Genomic DNA, 11,243 nt, shown 5'->3' with positions numbered 1-11,243 from the left:
GGCTCACAACCATCTGTACAGCTACAGTGTACTCACATAAAATAAATCTTTTTTTTTTGTTTTTAAAGAAATTTACTCAGAAATACCAAAAAGTTATCATTTCAACTTGTAATCCATATAAAAAGTCTAGGTGATGCACAGCCGTTCTGCCACAGTCTCAGAAAGTCACATGTGCTTGCATTCCAGACGTGTGTCACAGGAAACCAGCCCGCTCATGGCTCACAGCTGTGATAAAGGCCAAGGCACCCAAAGGTGAAAGAATGTTATCCAGAGACAAGCTAGGATAGGGACAGAGGGAACCCTGAGGCAAGGTGTGCAGAGGTAACAGGCATAAGAGTCCAGGCAGCAGAGGACAGAGGGCTGGCCAGGTACAGCCCAGTCAGGAAGGCTGTGGAGACATGCAGGTGGGAGCATGCAGGAGCTAGAGTCCGGGATAGGTTCCCTGGTGGCCTCTGGGGAAGGATGGGATGGAGGAAGAGATGGGACTGGGCCCCAGCTGGAGGAACAGCTGGACTTGAGGCTCAAGGAAGGCAGGGGAAGGGCTGCTTTGGTTTGGAGGTGACAGGGAGGAGACAGGAAAGGACACGACTGAAGTGTCCATCACTTCATATTTTTACCATGACAATGCCAAGGGTCACTTGGGTGCTGGGCACGTGACCTATGCCTGTAATCTCAGGACTCAGGAGCTGAGGCAGAAGGGTTGCCATGAATTCCAGGCTAGTCTGGACTACTGAGTGAGACATGTCTCAGAAAAGAAAAAAGCAGAAGGAAGTGAAGAGAAAGGATAAAAGACCAGAGAGGAAGGAGAGAAGAGGAAAAAGCGACCTGGGAGTAGACAGCCTTTGACCTCCCCTCCTGTTAGGCAGGATGGACTCCTAGATGTCCTGAACCCCTACATGTGGTGGATAGCTCTCAAGAGGGACTTGAGGGTCTTGTAAACCATGGGTCTGTTTCCATAGTAACCCACCCAGAGACTCTCCACCACTAAGTCAGTCTTTCCAGGCCACAAAGAAGCCACTAGTCCATGGACAGCAGATAGGGATGCAGACAGCTATAGGAAGGGAGCCAGGCTGAGGTAGGAAAGCTGGCCTCACTCTCTGTGTCTAGTTGCTGGGGTTGGGGGAGACTGCCCCAGCAGTCAGCTGTACCCACTTCTCCACAGGGACAAGGTTCACTGAGGAGGCAGATCACACTGGGTCCCTGACTTCTGCAGGAGGGAGCACCAAGCAGGGGCTGGACCACCTGCGTCTTAATGGACACAGAGCTGGCTTTCCTCCCAGGCTCAGAATGCGCCTTTTGTTCTGGGACTGGCTTTCTGCGCCCAGGCTAAAAATTGCTTCGGTTCTTCCTGGAGTTACTCACCGCCTGGTGACTAATCCTTTGGGGTCCGTCAATCTTTAAATCCTGTTGTTATTTCTGTGTTGGGTCCCAGGAACAAAAGCTGAAGACATAATCAACCAGAGGTGATAACTTAGGGAAGGTAGAGGCCTGTCACTCATCTGACTTCCCAGAATGCAATTTGCTCCCTAAGGCAGTTGCACAAGTTGAATATGAGGAGTAGTTGGGGCCTTATATGTGATTCAAAGCCCACCATTAAAAAATTATGTATTTGCCAGATACACATATCTTTAATCTCAGTACCTGGGAGGCAAAGGCAGGCAGAGCTTTGTGAGTTGGAGGCCAGACTGGTCGACCTAGTGAGTTACAAGCCTGGCAGGGATACACAGTGAGACTCTGTCTCAAAACTAATTACTTCTTAATGTGTGTTTTCTGGTCATGCAAACACACACCTATAATCCCAGCACTCATGAAGCTGAGGCAGGAGAATCATTAATTGGAGATCTGCATTGGCTACATAGGGAGATACTGACTCATAAAATGAGTCCAGGAGGATGCCTCGGTGGGTAAAGGTGCTTGCAGCTAAGCCTGATGACCTGAGTTCAATCCCCATGACCTACTTGGTGGAAGGAGAGAATCAACTCCCACAAATTGTCCTCTGACCTCCACATTCCTAGTTTTAGCTCTGAAGTGCAAGGCCTCCTTGCCTAAGAACTCCCTCATTCCGTCCCTGGCATCCATCCAGGGCACAGCCAAGTAAGTGACATTCAGAGCTTCTGTCCTTTCTCATTCTGTCCTCTGTCCATAAGGATATCCTGCCCAGAACATGTTCCTGCCTTCATCCTGCCAGGGTCCTGTGCCCAGCAGCCTGTGGAACAGACCTCATGAGAGAGATGTTTTGGGCGGGTCTAACTCATGCATCAGAGAAAGGAAAGACATGCTGAACAGAGGAGGTGGAGGGAGAAGGGAGGAAGCCTCAGATGCTGTGCAGGGCACAGCATTAGTGATGGGGCTGAGTTGTCTTCTCCCCAGGACTTTCCACCTGCATCCCTGAGGGGTCAGGAGATGCCTGTGACCCCTGGTGGGTTTCCAAATTCAAGAGTCAACTGGGTTTGTCACAGATACAACTGGGTTTGTCAAGCCACCCCAGCTGTTGGGGCTCACATCAGATCCCTCCAGCTCCAGTGAAGGGCTGGTCCCTCCAGCAGGAGACTTTGGGCTTCCTTTAGCCTTTGCAGGTCTCTGCAGCAGCTTTCTGGGTATGAAGGAATGCTGCCCTCCTAGAGGCTGGAATGAACCTTAGGGCAGCCATTCCTGAAGCTTTGGAATTCCTCTAAGTTAGCTCCCACCTTGTGTCTGCTTTGATTTTATCTGATGCAAGCTCTTGGAGTTTAAAGATGTGCTTTCTTTATATGTTTTGTTTAAGACACAGTTTCTCACCAGGCAGTGGTGGTGCATGCCTTTAATCCCAGCACTTAGGAGTCAGAGGCAGGCAGACTTCTGAGTTCCAGCCAGCCTGGTCTAGCTAGGGCACACACAAACACATAATTCAAAATAATAAAAATAAGTTGAGCCTGGTGTGTCTGTCTTTAATCCCAGCACTCAGGAGGCAGAGACTAGTGGATCTCTTGAGGCCAGCTTGGTCTACAGAGTGATTTCTAGGACTGCCAGGGCCACTCAGAGAAAACCTGTCTCAAAAAGCCAAAATTGTCCAGGCGTGGTGGCGCACGCCTTTATTCCTAGCACTCGGGAGGCAGAGGCAGGTGGATTTCTGAGTTCGAGGCCAGCCTGGTCTACAAAGTGAGTTCCAGGACAGCCAGGGCTACACACAGAAACCCTGTCTCGAAAATCCAAAAAACAAACAAAAAGCCAAAATTGATCAACCAATTAATCAATCAATATAAGAAGTATATACCACTGTAGGCACACATTTTTTGCAACCTACTTTTAATAAGGGTTCGACCTCTCCTCGAGCCACCACCCAGCAGAGGGAGGTGAAGAGACAAGTTGTTAGGATGTGGGGGAGGCGGACCTGTTCAGCAAGAGTTCTTCTGGGTGAGCTTGATCTTCTGTAGCAGTAGCAAACACCAAATATGACTTAGCAGTCCCATCCTTTCAGCAAGCAGACACCAGGCAGCTGTAGTTCAATCCTGAAGAAACCGCCAGGCTTACCAGCTGGCCTGAGGTAAGGCTGTGGAAGCAGCAAGCTGCCACAGGAACCTCGTGAGCAGTTCTTGGGCGAGTTTCTCTCAGTGTCAGAGTTATCACAAGTTGAGCTCAGCAATGCTATGTAAGGTGAACCAGTACATGCGTGTCCTTACTGAAGAATAGCGAGGCGGAGCAAACCAAACCAGTGCTCAGTGCTCGTCTCCCACTGTCCGAGGGGTCATATTTATACTCCTTCCTCCTGGGTCCTTTCATGCCTTTGCTATATGCAAACATCCTTTCGTCCGTGTTTGCTTTGGCAAGACAGCCTTTCACCTGTGTGTCCCAGGAAAGCATCATTTGACATGACTAACTTTCCAAAGAAACTACAAGTCATCATCATGTTTGGCTCCTTGTGCTTTTGAAACTGTTCATGGATTGAGCTATCCCTCCAGCCACAGAATAAACTATTCTCTTAAAACGACAACCGTGTTTTATGTTGACAGAGGTGACCACCAACTTTGACACAGTGTGGGTGCCTGACCAGCTCTGAGGAATTTGGTCTCCTGGGATGAGCTGCTTTTATTGATACCCCGGAATTACAAAATAAATAAATTCACACGTTGAAACTTCACACCCAGCGGCCATATGAAGAAGTGCGGGATACACACTTGGGAATGGAGCTAGTGACTCATCAAAGGTTCCAGAAAGCTGCTTTCACCTTTGTCCTTTGTAAAGACCACAGACACACCATCTTGGAGACAGACAGACTGAGCACGGGGCCTGTTCCCCTTGGGATTCCTAGCTCCCAGAGCTCTGAAGACAGGAATTTCTATTTAAATCAGTGATAGAGTGTCGAGTGCGCTCTTACAGCAGCGGGAAGGTAGAGCATAAATACACTAATAGGACACCAGGCATAGGACAGTACATTACAATCCCAATGGTCCTATACCGCTGAGATGCCTTGCTCACCTCCCAACTCCAGGCTACAGAAAAAGTGCATGGTAACAACATTTGGAATGAGAAGGGATGAGGTCAGGAGAACTTGGCTGTCATGGAACTAGCTCTGTAGACCAGGCTAGCCTTGAACTCAAAGGTCCGCCTGCCTCAGCTTCCCTGAGTGCTGGAGTTAAAAGCATGCACCAGCATCGTATGGACTGTTTGTTGTTGCTGCTGCTGCTACTAATGAGTTTTTTTTTTTTTTAATTTTCCTTTGTTTGTTTATACCTAAGATAGGAAAGGTTGTGGGGAGGGCATAAGAGGGAAAGAGAGGATAGTGGATTCACTTTGTATAGATGTCCTAATAGTTAACTTTGTCAAGCAGCTTTGGAGCCCCAACAAGAACACCAAGTCACACACAGAGGTAGGTGACACGCACTGGCTGCTACACAGGAGAAAACATCCCAAGACGGTTTCTGGCTTTGGACCTGAAGCGCTCTGACTCCTAGTCAGTGGTGTCACCTGTTGGACATAGGACACGCAGGTGATGCTTCCTGCTGTGTGGGACTGTAGTTGACAGTTCTGTAGCCACAAGTCACATGTCACATGTCACGTCCGCTGTGGCTAGACTCTCATCCCTAGGCCTGAGTGAGACAAGGCTGAATGTCAGGGTCACAGGTCTTCGGGAGAGACAGAAATGATTCTGAGAGACACAAAAAAGCATTGAATCCCTGGGTCCTGACACCCATCGGCCCTGGGGCTCCCCTCTAGGCCTGGCTGCCTCCTCCTCCCCTACCTCCTGTGCACACCAGCCTTTATCCACACACCCACACACTGGTGTTCCTGCTCCTGCCCTGGCTCTGAGCTACTCTCCTCCAGTCTCCTGCCTGGAAACAACCCACATCCTAACTTCTGTGTCTCCAAATTTCCCCTCTGCAAGGACAGCAGTCATGGGTTGAACACTGTAATCTAATCTAACATGGCCACCAATTCCTTATCAACCGCCTCATTCTAAATGAAGTCCTATATACAGGCCTGTGATATCAAGATGAGGACATCCTTTCAGGGACCTATTTAACCCTCAGTCACTGTCACAGTGAATACCAGAGTCTGAGGTGCTGGCTTCTATCTGAAGTCCTGCCCTGAGGCCTCACCCACCAGGTTCTGCTCATGCTCACTGTCACAGAAAGGCCATCCTGGGGTGTGGAGAACACCTTATCCTGGTTGATCTGAGCAGTGATGGATCAGGAGCTCCAGCAGCTGCAGGCACATCTGCAGGGACCAAGTGAATTCCTTCCCTGTTGGCCTCAGCTGTGCCCCAGACACAGCCCAGATGAGTGGTACTCTGCTCAGTGAGGAGGGTGGGGGGAGACCTCAGGCTGGACCCTCCAAGTCCCTTGTCCTGGCTCATGGACTACACTCTCCCCACAGGGGTCTTGTTGGGAAGGAACACATTGATCTAGTTCTCCAGGGGTGGGGCCGAGGAGTTCCATGGCCCTGGACTGCAGTGCACTGACCACAGACCACGTTCTTGTTAAGACACCAGACGTGAGGCAGGGTCCCAGTCCAGCTTTCCTCATCCTAACTGTGGTGTTTGGAAGCATCCTTTATAAAACCAAACAAACTAAAACCAGAAGCAACCCTGAGGTTCAGGAACACCAGAGGAGCAGACATCTACCTAGAGTTAATTTACTCTACACTTGCATTTTACAGCCATATCCAGACTTTGCATTCCGAATGGGTCAACCACTGTGATGTGCTATATTGCAACAAGGGATCAGAGAGGTGGTTCCAGGACCCTCTGTTCTCTCCTGCTTCCCTGGCTGGGCTCTGGACATGGCAGGGGACCCTCCATGTGTGGGTAAAGCCATGCCTCAGGGAAGCATTGATGGCCTGGGAGGGGAGAAGCACTGTCACTGAGCTGCTAGCCTGCTCCTGATGACTCCCTGAGGTAGTGTAGGTGGGATTGCTGACAGACAAGACCCTGGAAGTTTCTGGAAAGCCTGGCTTAGCAGGCACTAGCCAGGCCTTTAGACTCCCTGCCCTCACACAGAGCTGAAGGCAACAGACTTCAGAAGACCCTGCGGGTCTGAGTTACGAGAGATGGAAGACGCTGCTTCTAATCTGAAACACAGATGATGGGCTACGTGTGCTGGTTTAATAGAAATGGCCCCCATCGACCCATGTGTGTGTGGCCTTGTTGGAGATGGTATGTCCTTGTTGGAGGAGGTGTGTCACTGTGGAGGCAGGCTTTGAGATCTCATATGGTCAAGCCATGACCAGTGTGGCTCACAGTCTCCTGTTGCTTTCGGATCAAAATGTAGAACTCTTAGCTCCTTGTGTAAGCCAGCCTCAATGAAATGTTTTCTTTTACAAGGGTTGCCATGGCAATATTCTTTCTTAGGGTTTTACTGCTGTAAACAGACACCATAACCAAGGTGCCATGGCAATATTCTTTCTTAGGGTTTTACGGCTGTAAACAGACACCATGACCAAGGCAACTCTTATAAGAACAACATTTAATTGGGGCTGGCTTACAGGTTCAGAGGTTCAGTCCATTACCATCAAGGCAGGAGCATGGCAGCAACCAGGCAGGCATGGTGCAGGAGTTGCTGACAGTACAACATCCTGTTCTGAAAGCAAACCGAAGAAGACTGGCTTCCAAGCAGTTAGGATGAGAGTCTTAAAGCCCACACCCACAGTGCACACTTTCTCCAACAGGGCCACACCTCCAAATAGTGCCACTTCCTGAACCAAGCAAATTCACACCACTACAGCCATGGTGTCTCTTCACAGCAATGGAATTGTAACAAGACACGAAGCATGCTTCCATGTTGTATATAGAAAAGGCGGTGATCTCTTGTACCTGGTACCTTCAGAAGGAAATGACTCTAATGTCCCATTTAAATTCATCTGGTTTAAAAAAAAAAAAAACAGATGTGTCCTTTAACGGAAAGCAATACAACAGTCACTGGACAGGTTCTGTCTCTGCTCTGTCCCTGGCGGTCCCCACCATAGCCTCCCATCCTCTTTGGTGATAAATGGCCAAATAAGCACTCAGGTATCTCTTCTCCCTGCGCATCTCCTTGCCTTCAGACCCACTGCTGAACTCTTCTAAGGTTTTATACTTAAGGGTGTGAGATAGTCATGATCATGGAACTCCCAAGCTCGAGTCACCACCCAAGGTCACTGTCAAAAGTCATGGAGCCAGATGGCACCAGATCGGCAGCCAATGGCTGGTCTTCAGATCCTTGCAGGGAGCAGCCAGGCAGGTTCTTCATCTTCAAGTGTCCACACTCTGTGAATCATCCTAGAAGCCCTAAAGCACCAGACAGTCCCCCAAGACTGAGAAGACTGAGAGAGTGTAGAGTGAGCTGCAGGCCACCACAGTTGTGACCAAGCACCCCCTTTCCTTGCCACGCTTTCTGAGCAGTAACCACAAGGATCACGCTGGGGAGAAAGGAGCACACTAGCACAACTGCAATGAGAATATTTATTTGTGGATAGTCATAAAAGACAACAGACTAGCACAAAACAGACACAGCTACACAGTGCTGACAGGTGCTCGTTTCCACAAACATGCTGACAGGGAACAGTACACAGGGCTGGGGGACTTGGGCAGGAGACCTCCTGAGCCCAGAGCACACCCCTCCTGCACAGCAGGGACTGAGGGGCCAACTGTGCTTTGCTCTGAAGGCCACAGAGGGGTGGTCTCTGGAAAGGACTAGCAGGGTCGGGCCAGCCCCACAGGTGCAGCCCATCCTCCAATTGGTTCACATTTACAACACATGGGTGAAATTCTGACAGGCTCTGTGTCAGGAATGGGCAGCTATGAAGCTAAGAACATTCGAGATGTTGCCCATATCTCATCCTTCAAGAGCTTTGTTCATGAAGAACTCACCTCCATTCACAAAACACTGTCATCACACACACCCCTCCCCCATCAGTCAGAAAATGGTCTCAGGTGTTTTGTGGGACTCACTCAGGCCTGAGCTTTGAGGGAACCTTGCTTCGGCCTTCCTGCTCTGTGGGATATGAGAGAGAAGGGTGTGCTAAGCTCATGTCCTCTACTGTGTTCTGTCACCCCCCAGGACACACCCTCCTCATGTCAGGCATGAACTGAGTCCTCTGTGACAGTGTAGCTCAGAGGCTTCCAGAGCCCCAACCCAAGTCACCTACACCTGCCTGCATGCAGGACTGCCTAGTCCTGCAAGGCAGGCTGTGAGGTGCAGACATGGCTTTACCCAACATCTCACGGGGCCTGCTGGCTCTATAGGATGGGCAGTGAGGTATGGCCAAGGTTATACTCAAGGCCTTCTGGGAACTTCCAAGCATGGAAGTCTGAGTGGCAGGCTCTCTCCTGTTTCCACCCACCTGTAGCGTCAGGGCAGAGGCAGCTCTAGCTGGCTATTCAAGAGCTGACCAGGGCAGGATGGGGTTCCCTGCCCCAGGGAGACCTTTTGCACCTGGAATGTGGATCCCGTTGCACCAAGACCAGAACCTGCCTGACGGTGAGCCAGGGGAAGGATTGAGATGCTGGCCAGGGGGAGCTCAGCCACAGTCAGGGACGGTAATCCAAGGGAGATGGAGACTCCTGCTCTGAGGACATCCTCTGCCTGGCTCAATAGTGTGGAATCTTAAAATTGGGTTTATTCCACTAGGAATTAAACAAGAAAACAAAGGAAAAGAAGGAAGAAGGGAGGGAGGGAGGGAGGGAGGGAGGGAGGAAGGAAGGAAGGAAGGAAGGAAGGAAGGAAGGAAGGAAGGAAAGAAAGAAAGAAAGAAAGAAAATTCCAGGAGTAATGGGGGGGGGGGGGCGCAATGTGTGAGTGAAGGTGTCTTACTCCATAGCTATCCTGCTGCCTCAGCCTCTAAGGTACTAGATTGTAGGTGTGTATCTCCATGCCAGGCAAAAAAATTTCTATTGGCATAAAAAGATTAGATACTGTTAAATTTAAAATTGCAAATTCTGGTTTTAAGCAAATTAAACCCACTAGGGTGCAGTGAAGGGAGAATATGGCATAGAAAACATTATTTTATGTTAATCTCTCCATAGAAAGTGTCTGCAACAAGAACAAACCAGTAAGGAGACACAACAGTGCAAAACGCACCGATATTTACAAACTGTCCGTTCTGGTTCTGGCCTTGCTGACCACGCAATGGCTTTCTGGGAGGTCAGGCTGACCTGGGGACACATTGACTCCCACTTACTGTCAGGTGTTGCACAACACCAAGTCTGAGGCCTGACAGAAAGATGTACACACACACATACACACACACACACACACACACACACAAACCACCAAATCTCCCAGCAGGATAGCAGTATGGCTGTTTAATCTGCTGGTACCAGCATCTGCCTGGGCCTCTGACACTGCTCCGCTGGCTCCACCGTGCCCCCTGCTGGTGGATTCTGAGACTGCAACTGGAGGCAGACACCTCTCTTCTCTGGTTCCACAGGACTGGCACCTGCTGGCCATCTGCAGCTGTCACAGAAAGTGTGGAAAAGCATGGGGACAGGCATGTCCAGCTGCACCTCCACCCCAGGGCTTGTCTCCGTCATTGGGGGGGGGGAGTGACATTCATTCAGACCTGCAGCTCTAGTGTAACCTCACACTGAACCTGACCTCCCAGAACTGCCCCTTAGAGGGACACCCATTCTTAGTATCCACTGGTGGGGCCCGTGGTTAGCATACATCTGTCACATGGACAGACATGGCTTTCTGCAGGTAGCTAGCTACGTGGATGTCTGGAAGAGAAGCACCGCAGATGGCAGCAATAAAAGGGGCCACTGGGCTGCGGCACCCTCCTGAAGGCACACCACCAAAGCCTGGGTCCATGCCTGTCCACTCAAACTCCAGTGCCCTCTCTGGTCCAGGTGGATACACTGACCGGAAAGGTTCACGGAGGGCCCAGTGCAAGCAAGTGGGCCCAGCCTGTGGACCCTGGGCATGTATGAACTACCTAAGTATGGCTTGATACCCCAAGTTAATGAGTCCCCCAAAGGGCTGCAAGGAAGCGAAGAACTTGGAGACAAAGTACATTCACTTCTTCTTCCCTTCACTTTACAGTGTAAGGGCTGAAGTAACTGGAGCTGGGAACTCTGTCTAGGAGCTGCCCAGGAGCACAGCAAAGGCCTCAGCACTGCTCTGGCACTGCTCCTTCCAGGGACCCTGCCTTCCTCAACAAGGACAGGAGACAGCCTGACCTCTAACAGCCTGTGCTGGTCTCTTATCTCAGGTGGTGCTGCTGACATCATACTGGGAGCACAGCCTGTGGGGCACACAGTCCCCTCCTTTCAAATCCCCACTTCAGCACAGCGGAGCCTAGAGTGCTCCCACTGAAACATCAAGCGGCTTTAAAAAAAATGGGCTCTCACCGTTAAAGAAAAGGACCTTGTCATTTGTCATTTTTACATTCATTAACATACTGCAGAAGTGAGACAGAGGCCCAGGATTATCGCACAGGAGCAGGCATGACTTAAGAATCATATGTGGGAATTCCTTCCTAGCATCCGGGAAGTGGAAGGAGATGCTTTGAGGCAGAATCAAAGTCCCTAGTAGGAAGCGGGTAACCCTGGGCTAATGCAGCTTCCTTCCAAACACATTATTTCCTTACTAAACTCTGGAAAGTGAAAGGCAATTCTGACTTGGCTACTAAGGGGCTAGACCCAGTGCTTGCTGGCTGGCAGGGCTGCAGACAGGTCTTTGGAAAGCCTGACTTCTGCCAGCACCTCTGCCCATGCTCAAAGCATTAATCATTTCTTCTTAGTCACATGCTCTGGGCCTTATCCCCTGGCTTCCAAAGCAACCTCCAATTTC

The sequence above is a fragment of the Mus caroli genome, unplaced genomic scaffold, assembly GCF_978045245.1.
Source record: "Mus caroli unplaced genomic scaffold, Mus_caroli_1 scaffold_18, whole genome shotgun sequence".
In the NCBI taxonomy this organism is placed as follows: domain Eukaryota; kingdom Metazoa; phylum Chordata; class Mammalia; order Rodentia; family Muridae; genus Mus; species Mus caroli.
The sequence above is the reverse complement of the archived record's forward strand: the minus strand, read 5'-3'. Positions refer to the sequence as shown.